Genomic DNA, 20954 nt, shown 5'->3' with positions numbered 1-20954 from the left:
TATGCGGTAGAAAATGCACTATCTCGCCGCAAAGCCAATGGGTCGAGTCTGTCACATAAGATAGATGAATTTATAGATGATAGCAATATATAGCAAGAATAAGTTTATTTGCGAACAACGTTATAATTTATTAATCATACTGCTTTCTTGATATATGATAGCGTAGCGGCTTTTGTATTGATTGCCGCATGCATCCTCATGTAAAGTGCGAATACTGTAACTACCATATAGTAATTTATGTAGCTGTGACGTGGTCGTGTGTAATGAGTAGTCATGCTCACTAAAACTTCCAGACATGTGGCGGCGTGGTGTGCCGGGTCATTGGGCTCCCTAAAATATGGTCGAGCGCAGTGATGGCTGGCTCATCCGTCATACTAGTGAACGAGTGCTGCTTGTAGGGACTGGTCTGCTCTTATCACTACGACTGATTTAATCTTATTGCATATTTAATTTGACCCAAAAATTAGTGCTTGTTGTTAGTTTGTATTCGCACGTTTCGACTTGTAAATGTAAACTTATAAGAATATTTAAAAGAGAAACACCCAAGTTTCTTGCTCGTTCTTGTGATGAGACAGCTTTCCGAACAAGTGGTAGATAAAAAACAAATTGTTATGACTATTCAAAAGTGCTTAAATTAAGTTTATTTGAATAAATGATTTCTATTCTATTCTATTATATGCGTTACCGTATAAAACATAATAAAAAAGAAAGTTGAAAAAGAATAAATTAAAATTAACGGATATTTTTTTTAGATTTATTCACAGCGCCATCTAGACTGAAACTAGCTGAAGCTTATGTTATGGGTATAGATAATTATATAGATTAAATCTACCTAGATAACCACGTAAATAACTTTGTGGAAGTCTTCATAGGTATACCAATACCTCATTTGTAGTCTAGAAATAGTAGGTGTAGAAATGTATCCAGGTGTGAAAGTAGTATGGAACAGTGGCGGTGCACCGCAGTTTGTTAATGCAATAGCGTTCAATGTTAGGAGCCAGGGTATCGGCCGCTTGCAGGTGCCGCGTCCGCGTTGATAATTTAAGCTACATAGAGCTATAACCTTATGTTCAACAAAATAGAGGAAACGCTACGATTTAGTTATCGTATAGATAACTAAATCGTATATAAATAAAATTGGAGTGTCTGTTTATATTGGAATAAACGTTTTTTACTACATGCATATGAATATAAATACGGTACATACACCAAAATAACATTTTTTACAATTTTTGTCTGCCTGTTTGTTCCGGCTAATCTCTGAAATTCCTGGACCGATTTTGACGCGACTTTTTTTTAGCAGATAGCTGATGTAATAAGGAGTAACTTATGCTTTTATTTTAGAAAAGTAAAATAAAATTCCATACTGACGAAGTCCCGGGAACAGCTAAATAATAAAATTACATGCTTTTGGTGAGTATTATAGTAATGCACCAATTAAGAAATAAACATACACTACTACAACTATTCTCAAATTTATAAATCTTCAGATTAATAAATTTGAACTCGCAACCACCAGAAGTAACGCGCTGTGCTAAACCGTCAGCAACTAGCAGTCCAGCACACCGCATTACTTCCGATGATGCTGATTCCTCACTATAGATGGGCTAACTGACCTCATACTCATTCTATCATCCTCCACTGGTGCCTCTTCAACGTATACCGTTAGCGCAGACAAGAGCACCGTTCCATTATCACCCTTTAAAAAATATTTTTTTTTCGGACTACTCTAATGCTGTTGGCCGCAGCTGGCCTTTACAACTTCACCGGACGTTATGAGGCGAGCGCAGATGGCACTCTAAACCAGCGGAGGGACTTATGGAGCGGCTGAAGGCCAACTCCTGCCTGACGGATACGACTTTAATCTGAGGGCACCACTAGAGATTTGAACCTCGGCTCAGGCCGCCGTTTTAATTGGACGGGGGATCAGATCGGAAAAAAATATTTCTTCATGTTAAGTAGAAAGGAAAACAGTAAATTCTTATTAATATACTGAAATAGTAATAGTTCTATCAAAAGGTTATTCAATTGAGAGAGGCTTCACTAATATTGCTGCGTGTGATCCCACGGTGGATGTTGCTCTGACACGTGTTTCGCCTCCAAACGAGTTCTCTAGGCAATTAATCGAGCTGAACTCGATTATCTGATGTTGACCGGCACGTGTCGATTTGTAAACGTTACAATTTCATTGTTATACTGATATAATCTATAATTAATAAGATATTTATACGGATTCTTATAAAATCGCGTTTGTATATATTTTTCACGTTTCTAATGGCGCAGGCTATGGTTGGGCGTTACAACTATTATTTTTTTTTAATTGGGGGTTTTTTTTTTTTGTATATGATAATGGAATGGTGCATCCGCCTGCGCTAACGGTTTACGCTGGTGGGGCACCAGTGGAGGGTGATAATATGAGCATGAGGTCAGGTCAGTTAGCCCATCGTGACAAATTCACCAGGAATTTAACACGATGGTTTCCAGGGGGAACCGCGTGGAGGTCAACCTGATATGGTACATTGCTAGTAATGGGTTCATTAGTCCACATTACTAACAATCCCATTTCCCCCCAATTGGGGGTTTAGGCTATTATCAGGTACTTGGACCTATAGCACTATCTATTGTGCTCGCCTTTTTTCAGAGTTTACTACCTAGACCCTTCAGGGATAAGAATTAAAGGATATTCTTAGGAGTGTTGGTTTTTATCACCTCAGGTTAGAGTGTAAAATATCAAAAGGAGATATTTCGTATACGCATTAGTGGGCTATAGCCACATAGCATGTCTAGTGTCATTTCCTCTTCAGTTTGGTAAAATCTGCATTTTTGTTATGCACAGGCTTAGGTTTGTTATATATTTGTTCAAGTCCTAGACATGGACGCATATATTGTTTTTACGCAATTGTCTATTGGAGTATTTTTTAATGTTCGAGTAGCCCGATATTAGGGCCTTTGAACGTACCAATCCTGGCATTTCCTGCCAGTGATTCATTGCCTATTGGTTGGTTATTAAATTAAGATATCCCAGTCTTAGGCAACGAGGCACGCGACAAAAGGGTTCGAGGGCCAGTTGGGAGATTTTTGCCCCTAACTTAGTCAGATGATCGGCATTTTCATTGCCTTCAATGTTTGAGTACCCGGGGACTCATGTCAGGACAATATTATTTCTACATCCTACTTCATTTAGTAGCAAGATACAGTTTCTACTAAATTTAGATCACCTTCACAAAAATTTCTATCAACAACTTGTACATTAATAAACAAACATTTTAGACCTCGTTACGATTTTATTATATACTAGCTATCCGCTCCGGCTTCACACGGGTATACATGTATTGTATTTTAATTGCTAATACCACATTCAATTCTGAATCTTCGTAGCTCCCAATTTCCTCCACGTGTCTGGTATCTGCACACCGCCCGGTAGGACGTCTGAACTGATTTTATTTCATGCCAGTACGTAGCAGGGTTGCCAACCTTAAAATATTTAGCGTCATGAGAAATAATTATGTACCACAGATAATATTTATCAGAATAATTCACACAGCTCCATCTAAGTTCCAAGCTAAGCAGAGCTTGTTTCATGGATAGTAGAGAACTGCTATGAAAACTTAAATTTAAAATATATTATGCATAGAAAACAGACAGATGCAAACAATTATACTTATGAATACAAATGTTTGTACCGCGCAACTACATCTCGTACAGGCTTGTAAGAGGATAAGAGTGTCCTCGTACCAAATGGGCAAAATCTCGTCCTTCTACGAGGAATCTCGTACAGCTGACAGCCCTATAGGTAGACACCCTGCGTCTCTCTCATCTGAATAATACGGAAACTATTCTATTATTCACATTGAATATTCTGAAGTATTAGATATAAAATACAATACATTGACGCCCGATTGAAGTTTTCACACTAAATTTAAAAATATTTCTGGTGATAGGGGAAAAATTTGAGAAAGATACAAATGTCTGGGGAGAAAAATTAGTAGAGGGGTTTTAGAGAGTATTTTCTGTCCATGTAGGACTAGAATGAAATTTGGGAAGAGCTCTGTCACCAAACAAACAATCATAAAAGCCACGACCGCTCTGTCAAGAGTTTACGAATAAAAGAGAAGAAGACATAGAAACCAAGTCTTCTGGCGAAAAAGAAGAAGAACATAGATGAGGTGGCCTAAAGAAGGTCATCATTTGGACAAAGCGACCAAAAAAATAGCCATCGGTTTCAGAAGTATAAAATAAACAAAAAGGTCGTCAGAACACAGTTTTCTTTATTAGGCACTTTGCGTACATTTTTGGAGGGAATACCAAATAGCAATCTGGCAACACTGAACCTAGTGGAATTTGTCTTAAATTGAATGGACGAGTTTGATGAGGGTATAGATACAATATATTCAGCTATAACAAAATATTAAAATATCATGCAGGATTCACGATACGCTTGCTTTATCTACTTTAAGAACTAAATAGTAAGTTATTTTGACGTTTTGTAGTTTTATAATAATATACCATAACAGGTTGAAGTCCATGCGGTTCCACCTGGAATATAATTCCAGGTGGAATTATATTCCATATATTACATTCCATTTATATTATATTATATTCCACCTGGAATATAATTCGATATTTCGCTATTGGCCAAGACGGGCTAACTGACCTGACTTCATGCTCATTTCGGTACGGCACAGAGATGTGGTCGCTAACTATGGGCCTCATGAATAAGCTCAGAGTCACTCAGAGGACAATGAATAGAATAGAATAGAATAGAAAATCATTTATTCAAATAAACTTAATTTAAGCACTTTTGAATAGTCATAACAATTTGTTTTTTATCTACCACTCGTTCGGAAAGCTGTCTCATCACAAGAAGAACGAGCAAGAAACTTGTGTGTTGCTCTTTTAAATAATCCTTGTAAGTTTACATTTACAAGTCGAAACGTGTGTTAAAACCACAAGGTCCTAAGGGTACTATAAACCAAAACACTACACTCGTGTATATAAGGTTTATTGGTCGGTTTCAAATACAAGTACAAAAAATGGTATAAAGTAAAATACATATGGACTTTGTACAAAACGAAACGTTAGCGAGTTTCAATTTTGTTACAGCGCCATCTATTGGCGCTGCATGCAAACAATACTATTTTATGGATTATGATACTTTAACATACCGCCCACCAAGAACAAACTTCTAATTGTTCTTCCTTCCTTCTATTCCGCCCACCATGAGGACGGTGACCAAATTTTTCATTGCTGAGTTACCTCAATACACGAACTTATTTATAGCCATACACTGTTCAACAAATATCAAATTCACAACCAATTACTATAAGTACAATCCAACACAGTTGCACTTTACAATTAAATTTAAGAAATTACAAAAAGCGTTCATTTACAGAAATAGGTTTTTTTAGTTAGTATTTCTTAAATCTCAAAGGAACCACTGAGACAATACTATATTTCCGGAATGTTTATGTACTATTTTATTATAATTCTCAACTGCTTAGATATAGATCATTCACTCAAACCAAAATTAGCTTAGTTTTGCCAGTCAAACCTACCATCCTAATGGTAAAAACATTCCGCCAGATATTTCTGAGATCAACGGCGCCAGTAAGATGTTATTTTTACACATATGTATTATGTGTGCCTTTATAAACTTTCATTTAAATCAATTTTTTGACCTATGATACTTAACATAAAATTAGTATCTACTACCTATATGTTCTTTACAACAATAAAGTTTTATCAAATTATAGTTTTCCTAATGTAATATTTACGATGATCTAAATCTACCTATAACTCGCAATATTTTAATGCCTTGCATTGCATACACAACATTATTTTTTTTATTCAAATTTTATAATTTACTTTTTATTGTCCTTCATTGTACTTTTTTATATATTATATATTTACTATAATTAAGATCACACATATCACAATATTCAAGAAATTTTATCAATTTTCACTAGTAAGGTAAGTACAAATGCTTTTATTATTAATTCTATTTTTATATTAACGTTTTTCATTACATCATTTCTCCTAATCATTTCCTTTACTTTTTCTAACTTTACTATTATATTATTTATGTAATAATGTTTTATTTTCTTTCAGTTGCAGATACATCGTTCCTGTTCTTATTACCATCCACGTGTGCTGTTTGTTGATATATCTGTACCACCAAGTAATTTATTTTATTTATAATATATATGCACCATTAATTGTCAATCATGTTTTGATAAGCCGATATGCAGATAATCATCATTCTACAACAAAGTACTGTATTCATGTAAGTATATTCGACTTATAATATTGAAGTTAACATGAGTATATAATTTTCTATTTTTATTTACAGGACGTTTCTTTCACAAATCTCACAACAACTAATGGAGGTAAGTAGCATTTTTACATTACTTTGTTTTAATAATAAGTCTAACCATATGGACTCAAATCTGTATACATTTTCATAACTGTTTTACTCGCTTTCTTATTTCTATCTCTATTAAATCCTCGAAATAACTGCTTCCTAGTTATTTTAAATTTTTCATTATTATTAATCTCTTTTGGATCCTCTTGATTCCAGAAAGGTAAGCTGTTAATATACTTTCTTATGTTACTATGAGTTCTATTTGAGAATAACTGTTCATATTTTTCTTCCTTAACCTTTAATATGTTATTTTGTTTCAGTACTGAATCAGATTTATACTCTTGAACTTTCTTATCTATGGTGCCTTTCTCTAAACAAGTATGCATTGCAATAATATTTGTGTTTACATTAACTTTATTATTTACAGCCCCTGACACTATCCAACCCAAAGATGTCGACTGCGCGACTGGAATACCTGTAGGACCTCTCATCATTTCATTTTGTATTATCCTGCCATACACTTCGGCTCCTAATAATATATTTATTTTATTAGGTGTATTAAAGTTTGGATCAGCTAGTTTGATCTTTTTTAATTCCTCCCATTCTAGAGACACTGTTTTTGTTGGTAATAGGGTTGTTATTGACTTTAAAACATAAGCAATTACTTGAATAATAACATTTTTATCAAACAAAGAGTGCATTTTTATTTTTACCATTGATTTCGAACGTAATTGAGAATCTCCACTGATTCCTGATACTATACCCTTTATTGGGATTTTCCGTAAACCCAATAATTGAACCGCGGCCTCCGTGATAAAGGAGGCTTGAGAGCCTTGGTCAATAAGCGCCCTTACAGTTTTTATACCGCGATTTGTTTCAATGCCCACTAAAGCAGTCGGTAATAAAACCTGCCCACAGGCGCCATCTGTCGAGAAACATGAAACAACAGCTGGTGACTCTCCAGCTGAGGCAGCGGACTTTTCTGTTACCATGGAATTCTCAACAGTTGACCTGATTGTTTCTTCCCTGACTCCCTCAATTTCATTGATACCTGTGTTACTCGTTCCTTTACCCTTAGGATGCAATAAAGAATGATGGCGACGTTTGCATATGCGACACGTTACCTTTACTTTACAAAATTTGGCTGAATGATTTACTCCCAAGCAATTGAAGCACAATTTTTTAGTTTGTGCATATTCACGACGACTATCGGATGTTTCCTTTGCGAATTTTTTACAAAATATAATGCGATGATTTTCGGTACAAAACAAACAACCAATGTTTGTTATCGCATGAAATGTTTTTGTTCTCGAAATGTTACTTTGAGGTTTAGTTACATCCTCATTTTCAATGAATTCTAAAGCTCTATAACGATTACATATAAACTCTCTAAACTGATTAAAGGTGGGTAAGTTATCTGTCACATTGCTATTCGAAATAGATAATTCCCATTGCCGTTTCGTTTCGTTGTCTAATTTTAACGTAATCAAATATATAATAATTAAATCCCAAGTCTGTACTGGTACATCTAAATTCCCTAACGCTTCTAAACATTCTGTAGTAGTATCCAACAAACCTTTTAATGCATTTGCGGATTCCACCTGGATACTTCTCTGACTTAATAACCTTTTAATTACGCAATGCGATAGATATCTTTTATTATTATATCTATGTTCAAGTTGATTCCAACACCTATCATAATTTAATTCGGACACAGGTATGTGTCTAACAAGCTGTTCTGCTTCTCCTTCTAAACAACTTTTCAAATAATGCAATTTTTGAACTTTATCTAGAGAATTGTTATTATGTATTAGTGACAAAAATAAATCTTTAAAGCTAGAAAACTGTAAATAGTCCCCTGAGAATTTTGGAATAGTAATTTTAGGTAAATTAAATTGTACATTCTTATTTGAACTAATATCTGTAGTATCACACTTTTTACTTTGCACTAATTTCGACAACACACATTTTAACTCTGACTTATATTCAATATACAATTCTTCCGTAATATCATAATAATTATTTTTAAAATATGAACTTTCTTTGTACTGACTGTTTTTTACAATATCTTTATGATTACATAAAAATTCTAACCAAAGACTTTCTAAAATATCTATTCTTATTTCAATATATGACTCTGTTACACACTCTTCAGAAGCCTTTTTATAACTTTTAAATGAATTTCTAATACGTCTAAGCACATCTTCCTGTAGATTTAATTGACTTTCCATTTTAACAAATAACAAAATAAACTTTATAAAAACAAATATAGCAATAACACAGCACAACAATAATATTTTTAAAGATGAATTTAATCTAATATTTTTTGTTTCTATTAAAATCGCAAGTTCCGTAGTATAATTATTCACTAATTTTTACAAGTGTTTACTCACTATTAAACACTTAGAAAATTTTAAGTTCCTATATTAAAATCACGAAAAAATTACAAGTGTTTTAAAATGTTTACCAACCTAGGTAAAATCGGGCATAGGTTCCCCGTCTCAACAGAGTTTGTAAAATTATTCTAAGTCTAAACTACCATGCAAATTCTAAGTTTAATTTTAAAGTTACAATTATAAATATTAAAGTTCCGGTCTTCTTTGAAATAAGGTTCACTTTAGCTTGACAAATATATTTAAAAGTACTCACAATTTTTCACTTCACACTTTACCACTCAGCCGAAATTTCCTCTCCTCCTTCACCTCCGCCGCACCCTGGTTGTACCGCTGCTGTCTCTTTCTGCCTTGAAGATGCTCCTCCTCACTCTGCTGTTACTTCAGGTCCTTCTGACTGGTCCACCATAGGCACCAATCACCTGATGAGGGGCGCCCCGAGCAGCGAACCACTGCCCCTAGGTGCGTACTGGTTTACTTGAACCAGTGTTTTTTAATACCGGGCTAGTAACTAGCGCCAGTCATAAATCCGACTCGAACTAAGGACCAAATGTTAAAACCACAAGGTCCTAAGGGTACTATAAACCAAAACACTACACTCGTGTATATAATGTTTATTGGTCGGTTTCAAATACAAGTACAAAAAATGGTATAAAGTAAAATACATATGGACTTTGTACAAAACGAAACGTTAGCGAGTTTCAATTTTGTTACAGCGCCATCTATTGGCGCTGCATGCAAACAATACTATTTTATGGATTATGATACTTTAACAACGTGTGAATACAAACTACCAACAAGCACTAATTTTTTGGGTCAAATATAATCATGCAATAAGATTAAATCAGTCGTAGTGATAAGAGCAGACCAGTCCCTACAAGCAGCACTCGTTCACGAGTATGACGGATGAGCCAGCCATCACTGCGCTCGACCATATTTTAGGGAGCCCAATGACCCGGCCCACCACGCCGCCACATGTCTGGACATTTTAGTGAGCATGACTACTCATTCCACACGACCACGTCACAGTGGAGAAGGCATAGCCTTCTCTCGGAGCTTCTTTGCGTGATCGAATCAGAAAAGAGGAGATCCGCAGAAGTACCAGAGTGACCGACATAGCCCGAAGAATTGCGGGCAGGCCACATAGCTCGTAGGACAGATGGCTGTTGGGGCAGTAAAGTCCTTGAGTGGCGACCGCGGACCGGAAAAAGCAGCATGGGAAGGCCTCCAGCAACGTTAAGATCTGGTTAAGATCGCTGGAAGGCATTGGATGCAAATAGCGCAGGACCGATCGTCGTGAAGATCTTTGGAGGAGGCCCTTATTCAGTGAACATCTTCCGAGCTGAGATGATGATGATGATGATGTAATTAAAAAATCTTCTTCTTCTTTAGGTGCCATCTCCTATCGGAGGTTGGCGATCATTATGGCGATCTTAATTTGTCCGCGGCGGTCCTAAAAAGGGACCTGGTACTCAACCCAAACCAGGAAGTACGACGTGTGCCTGGTCTTCGGCAACCCTGAATTCTTCCTTGTATTATTAATTGCAGAAGACTGTATTTTTCATTCCGCATTATGTGACCCAGGCATAGCAGTTTACAAAACATTGAAAACAGTACTAAAAAGTTCAACATCGAATTTAAAACAACTTTTTTTTATACAATGATGGTGGTAAACGAGGATCGAAATTACAACGGAACGGACGAAATTAAAAATATATTATGTAAATTAGGAGAATATAATGATAAATGTCAAGTAAGTGAGATATAGACGTATTTGCACGGGTCATATATTATTTATATGTAGATTACTTTTGTAGTGCTGTTCTATGTATTATAGTACCCATAACATAAGCTCTGCTTTACTCTAAATGACACTATATGAATTGTCCAGCGTTTTTAATTAATTAATTACCAGCTCACACTTGGTATTATAATGTTCACACCCAGTGAATTCACAATAAACAAGTTTGTACACAATTACCGTTAAAATTCACAATATCGCCCGATTAATACTCTCAATATGCTGATTGTTTGCGCTCGAACGGGCGCTGTAACTTAATTACTTGTATTTTATGTAAAATAGTTCGAGTGCAAACTCGATTGATACTCGATGCATCGCTAAGTGTATCTAATTATCGATTACATCACAGAGTACCATCACTACATAGTATAAAACACTAGTACTATGAGTAATTACAAGAACTAAAAGGAATTTGAACTGTTTAATTATTATTGCAGCTATAACTGCAATATACATCTCAAAATATTTCTTTTAAACATAAAATAAAAGACATAATTTCAACTCTCATAATTAATTATTCAAGAAATCAATACATAGTATAAAACAATTTCGCTGTCGCTGTCTGTCTGTCGTGTATATCTATGTATGCTTAAATCTTTAAAACTACGCAACGGATTTTGAAGCGGTTTTTTTAATAGATAGAGTGATTTAAGAGGAAGATTTATTTGTAATAATGTAATACATATACAACCAGGGGAAGCCGGGGCGAGAAGCTAGTATATCTATAAAGCAAGCTTGATCTCTAGTATCATTATAAAAATGATTTTCAAACAAAATTCACCTCTTTTTTTATAGAACTTGCTACCCGCTTGACCATTATATACTACTATATTTCTACAGAGTAACATATTTCTAAGAGATTTTAACAAATTCTAACTAGAGATTAATCTCTAGTTAGAATTTGTTAAAATCTCAGCTGCTCAGCTGGCCTTTACAGCTTCACCGGACGATAGGGGGCGAGTGCAGATGGCACTCCACACCTTGGTGGAAGTGGAAGGATTATGGAGCGGCTGAAGGCCAGCTCCCGCCTGACGGATACGACTTTACTCTGAGGTGACCTCAGAGTATAGTCGTACAGGGGTTCGAACCTCAGCTCAGAGCGTCATAATTTCGATCCCCGTTTGTAACAATCATAGTATCAAAAAACGTTGTTTTAAATTAAATGTTAGTGAACTTTTTAGTGCTTTTTTCAACGTTTTGCAATGATAATTTTTTTAATTAACTTGGTGTAAAGAGCTCCATGAGATCCACTCTTGATGTGTTGGACTGGGCCAGACCCATCGGATAGTGGGCAATTTAAACAAGCTTGGCGGACTGGCTTCCGGAGAGAAGCAAGGACAAAGAGGAAATGAAAGCTGGTGCTCAAGAAATGCATCAAGATCTTACTATTTGCGTGTTTGATATTCATATTAAATAATAAAAATATAACTGATATATAATCATCGCAATAGAAAGTTACATATAACAGAAACTCTCGAGACCACAAATCACGAGAAGTAAGATAATATTTATAATACCAACTAAGTAATTTTTTCCGAACTTGATATCCTTACAGCGAAGAAAAAAGCTCTCTAAACACATATATTAGAGTCTATTATTAAATATAAGAAAATGTAATATATCATAATAAATGTAGATATAAATTTAGCGTCAGACCGATTAAGAACTTTTGATATTCTTGCTTGAAGTTGTCAATACTTTTTAGTTGGAAATATTACGTTTGATATTAAAGAAAAGGGAATATATAATATATATACGTATTTCATATTTATATGTAGTCTTATGTTCTGGTAATCACGATCATCAATTATTAAAAATTCTTATTTTTCGTAAAATTACACTCTCTATTAGCGTAAACAAAAAAAACCTATTTTAAGACAATATTTAAAATTGGAACTGAATCTAATAATTATGCGAATCTGTTCCGAGAAATTAGCACGCATGGTGGCCAATTAGTCGAGGGTCCATAACTGAATTTAAAAAAATATATAAATGAACTTGTAAAGATCTATAGATTTAGAGAGAACACAGGATATCAATCCGAGCGATCGGGTGACAAATCATGTTTAATACATTCGATTACTTTCCGCCAAAATTTACTATTATATTTTTTATAACAGTAATCCACAGATAACATGCACGTTAATCTCTAAATCAACGAAAATGCACACATATATTACCTTTTTAAACATTTTAATACATTCAATGTTTTCCTGACAAAATATATTTTTATAATTTTAAAACCCACAGATTCTAACATCTTGAACAGGAGATCAACAGAAATATGTACATATGGTTTCCCCTCTCTAGATCTTTTTATATATTCAACACATTCCCGCACATTTTTGTTTTAATTTTATAATATAGAAATACACAGACAACATTTTATCTATCTATAGTTTATCTCGAGACCAACACAATGTTGGTCTGTTGAAATCATATAATTATTATTCATATGGTTTCACTTGTTTTACTAACCAAATATTTTTTGTAGGAATCTGTGTAATAATGAAGCAGAAAACAGTGTTTTGTTCCCTGTACAATGTTCCACGCTGAGCTTCGACCTTTTTGTATTACTACAGATCACACATAATAACACAATTTTATAAATCTTATGTCGTATTATGTATTGTCTATTCTTATGAACATGTTGTGTGTGATTAGTAACAAACAAATAAACGATTGTTAATTTGTTTTTTGGTTAGGAAAAGTGTTTTAAAATGAAACTGTGACCTCTTCTCATGAAGCATTTATTGCAACAACTTAATTTTTTTTTAATTACATAGGGGTGGAGTATTTATCCTTTTTATTGGTGCTCATATGTGTCGCGTGATGAGCGGTGCTTCTCACTGGTCGATTGTGATGCCGTCATCGACGCAACGTTTGACGTCGACCAGTGGTGGTTGAGGATGGCGCCTGTGGGTTCGAGCATTGTACTGCTCACAGCAGATTTGCTACTGTTTTAACAACCATATAATATTTTTTTCACCATCGTGTATTTGCATAGACTCATTTTATATGCTTTATCCACATATCCACGCCCGCTTCAATTAATACAAAACATTTTTGTGTGAAACTGTGCAAATATTTTTAGAAGTACAGGTTGAATTTTTCTCTTGTAAGTAGCTATGACGTGGTCTAGTGTTTTGAGTAGTCATGCTCACTAAAATGTCCAGAATTGTGGCGGCGTGGTGGGCCGGGTCATTGGACTCCCTAAAATATGGTCAGCGCAGTGATGGCTGGCTCATCCGTCATACTCGTGAACGGGTGCTGCTTGTTTAACCAGTTGGTTATATATTCAATATATTTTCTATTTGAGTATTTAATTGAATTAGTGCTAATTGGTGGTTTGTATTCACACCCTTAAAGTTAAAAATGTAAAGTAATAAAAGAATTATTTAACAGAGCAACACGCAAGTTTCTTGCTCGTTCTTCTTGTGATGAGACAGCTTTCCGAATGAGCGGTAGATGTATGTAATGTACTGTGTAATGATTATTCAAAAGTGCTTCAATGTAAGTTTATTTAAATAAATGATTTTGTATTCTATTCTATTCTATTCTTATAAAACCTAGTGTTAATTGCTCTGTTGTTTCACCTTTCCAAACCCTTTAATACATTCAATGATTTCCCGCCTAAATCTATTTTACGCAAAAAAAACCACAGATAACATAAGTTTTCATCCGGAGTTCAACAGATGTTTATATGATTTCACCTTTCTAGACGCTTCAATACATTCAATGATTTCGCACCAAAATCTATTTTTATAACAACAAGACACCACAGATAATAAAATATCCACTCGAGGTCAACAAACTTACATATGTTTTATATTAGCTTTATTTTCTTTTTTTCCCTATACTCCTCCATCTCCTTTTCAATGTTGGAACAGGCAAAGATCCTTTGACCGTACAGCCTAGTCTACCTTTAAACTTCTTGCTTTATTTCCTTATTATCCTTCTAGAAATCTTCTAGAAATCTTCGGAAAATCAGAGATTTTCCGCCATAATCTTTTTTGACGACAACAAAAACCACAGATAATATAAAATTTCATCTCAAGATCTACAGATATTCATATGGTTTCACCTTTCTAGACGCTTCAATACATTTAATGATGACCAAAATCTATTTTTATAACAACAAAACACCACAGATAACAAAATATCAACTCGAGGTCGACAAACTTACATATGGTTTATATTAGCTTTATTTCCTTATTATCCTTCTAGACTCTGATCTATCGCCAAAATCTATTTTTACAACAATAAAAACCACAGATAACAATAAATTTCATCTAAAGATCAACAAAAATAAAAAAAAATGTTATTATAATCTCCATGAATATTTGACAGATAACTTATGAATCTGAAAAATATTATGCAAAATAATTAAAATATGTGAAAGCACAGTGGCTTTCACATATTTTAATTATTTAATTTTTAATTATTAATTATTACAAACATACAAACATAGTATCAAATTCAAATTCAAAATATCTTTATTCATGTAGGTCTATTACAGACTCTTATGATATGTCAAATCTACCGTCAGTTCGGAATGATTTCGAGATGAGAAGAACTGACAAAAAACTCAGCTCGTATTTTTTTTTTAATGTTGTACATATTTACAATAATACTATTTCATTTAAATTCAAATTTGGGAGAATAGAGTGACCACCAGCATATGCTATATAAAATAAATCAAAAATCTAATCAGTGTTCGCAACCTGAACAGACCAGTCCCCACAAGCAGCACCCGTTCACGAGTATGACGGATGAGCCAGCCATCATTGCACTCAAACATATTAGAAGGAGCACATCGACCCGTTTGAAGTTTACCACAAGTTTGAACTTTATAGCGAGCATGACTGTTTCAAGTTACTGCACTACGTCATTTATATTATTTACAGCATAAACTGTACCAATCACAGTTTTCACCCATTACAATATTTAATTTACATTATTTAAATTACAATATGTCATTACTAAATTTAGAATAAGTTTAATAATAAGTATCATGTAATCTTACATCAATTGATGAATTAGCTAAAATAACTCTTGTTAATCGTCCAACTGTAAATAAAAAAACAAATCCTAATCTTCATGATATAGATGGGCTATAATTAATTTGTGTTCCATAGAGTGTGGTTAATCAACTAAAAATTTTAATTCGTATAGGTACAGCAATAATTATAGTTGCTGAAGTAAAGTAGACTCGGGTACAATGAGTGTAGCTTGCTGCGCCCATCAGGGTCCATAGTGATCTTATAATAATATTATTGCAACCTTTATTGTAACACTATGGAATGGTGGGAAAGTGGACTCATGACCCCATTGCTAGCAATGTACCATGTCAGGACGACCTCCACGCGGTTCCCCCTGGAAACCATCGTGATAAATTCTTGGTGAATTTGTCACGATGGGCTAACTGGCCTGATCTCATGCTCATCTTATCATCCTCCACTGGTGCCCCGCCAGTGTATACCGTTAGCACAGGCGGGTGCACCATTCCATTATCATTTATAAAAGAAACACTATGGAATGCAAATTAATAAATAAATAAATATTCATATGGTTTCACCTTTCTAGACGCTTCAATACATTCAATGATTTCCCGCCAAAATCTATTTTTATGACAACAAAAACCACAGATACCATAAACTCTCGAAGTCAATAGACAGTGATATGGCTTCACATTACATATAAGAGTTTCAGGAAGGCACGAGAACGTGTATGTGTTTTTATTTTTGTCGTTTCTAAATTAGATCCCATTTTCCAACGTTTGTTGAACACAAATAAATTTGATTGCGATTTGAAGAGCAGTCCAATTGAAATTATAATTTTCTTATTTGAATAAAAATTAATCTTGTAATATTATATTGGCATCAAATATTATACTAGCATCGTCTCCCAACTACGCCCGCGTAATTTATATGAAAATTCATCATTTATATGACGACGAACTGGTGGTTTAGCACACCGCTTTACGTCCAATGGTCGAGGATTCGATTCCTCGTACGGCACAAACATTTGTATTCATGAGTATGATTGTTTGTATCGGTCTGGGTGTTTTCTATGTATAATATGTATGTATTTACGAAAAATAATCTACGTATTTGTATCAGTTGTCTAGTATATCCATCACACAAGCTTTAGCTAGCTTAACTTGGGTCTAGATGGCGCTGTGTGAATTGTCCTGAGATTATTATTATTATATGTAGATAATAATGTACAATAAATGTCGAAATTTGATTACAGGAAGTGGTAACGGTACCTGAGAGCGGTGGTCAGATTTCCGCACTGAATGTTTGTGGTGGTAACACATGGTAATGGTAGCAAAATTAAACAAAATATAAATCCATGTAGTAAGATTAGTTAAGTTTATTTTATACTAGCTGTACTCGCGACTTCGTCCGCGTGGAATTTAACTTTATTTTTCTAAAATAAAAGTAGCCTAAGTTACTCCTTATAACATCAGCTACTCGTCCAGCCTTTTGAGAGATTAGCCGGAACAAATAGACAGACAGACAAAAATTGTAAAAAATGTTATTTTGGTGTATGTACCGTATTTATATTCATATGCATGTAGGAAAAAACGGTTATTTCAATATTACAAACAGACACTACAATTTTATTTATATGTATAGATATAAAATTCTCGTGTCACAATGTTAGATACCATATTCCTCCGAAACGGCTTGACCGATTTTTATGAAATTTTATAAGCACATTCAGTACGTCTGAGAATCGGCTACTAAGTACTAACAAGGAATTATTACGTACTTGCGTTTCATTTGAGCAAGAAAATAATAAAAGAGTAGAAATAGAAATAGAAATAATCTTTATTCAAATAAACTTAATATAAGCACTTTTGAATAGTCAAGTTTTTTATTCTACCGCTTATTCGGAATGCAGACTCATCACAAGAAGAATAAGCAAGAAACTTGTGTGTTGCTCTGTGTGAGTCTTATAATATTTCATATTATTAAGAAAGTATCGTGTGTATCTTTCTAGGAATACTGGGTTCATCTCTAATTAGCGTAACCTTCTTATACAAACAATATTTATTTCATCTATTAAGTACCATAGAGTAGTACGTTTATCTTCTTAATATTTTTTTACGTAATTGGATGGCCAGCAAGACGACCCACGTAATAATATATATATATATATGTATGTTATAAATATATGGTAATAGTAATAGTTGCCTACATACATATATGACCAGCTTTCAGACAGGAGTTGGCCTTCAGCCGCTCCATAAGTCCTTCCTTTGGTTTGAAGTGCCATCTGCACCCGCCCCCTATCGTCCTGTGAAGTTATAAAGGCCAGCTGCGGCCGACAGCATTAGAGTAGTCCGAAAAAAAACATGAACAGCACTATAGACATCACGTTATGTGACGCCCAGGATACCACTCAGGACATTGTCGATTACATATGGACCAGGAGTAACCTGACATTGAGGGTGACGCAGCTGGAAACGCAGCTCTCGCGCTGTTCACTTCCCTGCCCAGTCGGGCTGAGTGTAAATTGGACATAAGATATCATGCGCCTTATCTTAACCTTGAACTGAAATAAAATTCAGTGGCGTAGCTACATATACGGGGGGGAAGGGAATTGTTAGTAATGTGGATTGATATCCCCATTTGCTAGCAATATACCTTGTCAGGTCGACCTCCACGCGGTTTCCCCTGGAAACCATCGTGTTAAATTCCTGGTGAATTTGTCACGATGGGCTAACTGACCTGTCCTCATGCTCATCTTATCATCCTCCACTGGTGCCCCGCCAGCGTAAACCGTTAGCGCCGGAGGGTGCACCATTCCATTATCATCCACAAAAAAAAAAAAAGCTACATATACGGGGGGGGGGGCTATACGGGGCGAATGAATACAAATGTTCGTGCCGTGCGAAGAATCGAATCTGCGACCATCGGACGTAAAGTGGTTCTAAACCGCTATACCACCGAGGTCGTCAAAATATAAAATTGTGAACTACGTACTAACCATAAAACATATTATTGCCAACCATAAAAACACTCATCAGTATAGTGAAAGGAAAGAAACAAAATGCAAACACCACGAAAGGCAATCAAAAAAAGCACTTATTATAACATCACAAAAAAGAGCTAACTCAATTGTTTAATATTGCCACCATTAAAAATTCAGTTGGTATTCCCCACCTGGCAACACTCCAAGCGTTGAATGCTGGCCACCCCGGCGTCAGCGCCAAATAAAAATTAATTATTATTGCCCAGTTTTCACTTCGCTATATTGTACATTCAGCCGAAAATAAAATATGGCGGCGAGTTAATGCCAGCCGAATGTTTAATCTTTATGCATGCCTTGCGCGCCAAAAAAAAGAAACGATTTTATTGTTATTTATGAGTATAAGCGAGGTTTATTTGCCAAAATCCGACGCTCGCTTTCATAAGGACAAAAGGAATAAGTTCGTGTTTTGCTCCTTTTTCATCTAATGTACGTGTTTTCCTGGCCGTGAAGTGGGTTGGCATAATAAAATCAAATTCCTTCGCCTCTTTGCGTTTGTTAAAAATAAATCGATTAATGATAATATTTGTACAGACACACCATGGACTTTATTTTCATACTGATCAATATATTTACGAATTTTAAAAATGGAATCTCGTTTTTTTTGTTACTTTAGAACTTTTTCCTATTTAAAACTATTTTTAAAATAAAAAATAAGATAGAAAATAAAAGAAGGAGATTCCATTTTTAAAATTCGGTCGAAAATATATTGACAATTATGAAAATAAAGTCCATAAGTAGTTTTTGAGTTATCTTGTTCGTGGATTATATACTTATCTACATAAATAAAACTGTCTTGAAGCGTGTGTTTGTAATTTCAAATTAACAGCTTTTCACTAAATGTATATGAAAGTATATACGGTAGTTACAAGTCCAACATAAAATTTTTTTTTTATTTTCTGTCTGTTTTTTCTTGCTAATCGCTGAAACGGCGTGACCGATTTTAATGTGTCTTTCACTCGCAAATAGATAATTTTTGTAAGGAGTAACTTAGGCTACTTTTATTTTAAAAATTGTATATATTTTAATAAAAACTTATTAAACTCCACGCGAACGTAGTCGCGGGTACCAGCTTGTATATAATAAAAATGTAACTGATAGCTATATGTATGAGAAATATATGAGAAGAGTTTTTATTGATAACTTTACCAATATTATAGAGGCAGAAACATTAACAGTTAGAATTTTTATATGTTTATTTGTTATCTGAAAAAAAATTAACATTTTATACTAATTTATTTCACTAATTGTAAGATACAATGATAAAATTGATATTATACAAATTACTGTTTAGCGCCATCTACCAATGCGAAGCGAAATTACAAAGTAAGTACATACGTAAGCACATGCTGAAAGAGTAGTTAAATATACAGTTGTTCCAATTAACTACGCAAGATGGCTCTATAAACGATATTAAAGAAAGTGAGATTAAATGAATTGTTATACATATGTATTATAGCTGTACCCGTGACTTCGTCCGCATAGAATTTACCTTTATTTTTCTAAAATAAAAGTTGCCTAAGTTACTCCTTATTACATCAGCTACCTGCTAATAAAAGTCCTGTCAAAATCGGTCCAGTTGTTTCAGAGATTAGCCGGAAAAGACAGACAGACAAAAATTTTTAAAATGTTATTTTTGTGTATGTACCTTATTTATATTCATATACATGTAGTATAAAACGGTTATTTCAGTATTACAAACAGACACTCCAATTTTATTTATATGTATAGATTGTTAGAATTTAGTGAATATCGAAATTCTAAGTACTAAATAATTAGGGACACGCTCATTTATGTATAATAAAGTAATAATGAACTACCAGTCCATACAATTATATAATAACTTGCCTATAGATTTAAAAAGTTTATTATATACGGATGATTTTAATCGCAAACAAAATGATTTTTTATTAAAGAAGTGTTATTATTATATTATTATTATTATTGAATTATAAAATAAGTGTAATAATGGACATGACCTGTAAATTTATTATTATCAAATTGACATTTTTCTTATTAAACATGTATTTCTTTTAGACATAGCATTATTGACGACCTCGGTGGTCCAGCGGTCTAGTACACCGCTTTACGACCGATGGTCGTGGGTTCGATTCCTCACACGGCACAAACATTTGTATTCATGAGTATGATTGTTTGTATCGGTCTGGGTGTTTTCTATATATAATATGTATGTATTTACAAAAAAAAAAAATCTATGTATTTGTATCAGTTATCGCCCGCCCCGGGGGAGGCAAGCGGGTACTGTGAGACTCCTACTCACTAAAAACTCCAAGGTATCCCGACGAAGCGCCTATAGTCGGAGTCGCGAGATCGAATGTCAGTCCACCGCAACTCA

This window comes from Achroia grisella, unplaced genomic scaffold, assembly GCF_030625045.1.
Source record: "Achroia grisella isolate CSIRO2021 unplaced genomic scaffold, CSIRO_AGI_Agris_v1 utg1080, whole genome shotgun sequence".
Taxonomy (NCBI): domain Eukaryota; kingdom Metazoa; phylum Arthropoda; class Insecta; order Lepidoptera; family Pyralidae; genus Achroia; species Achroia grisella.
This window is presented reverse-complemented; position numbering follows the sequence as displayed.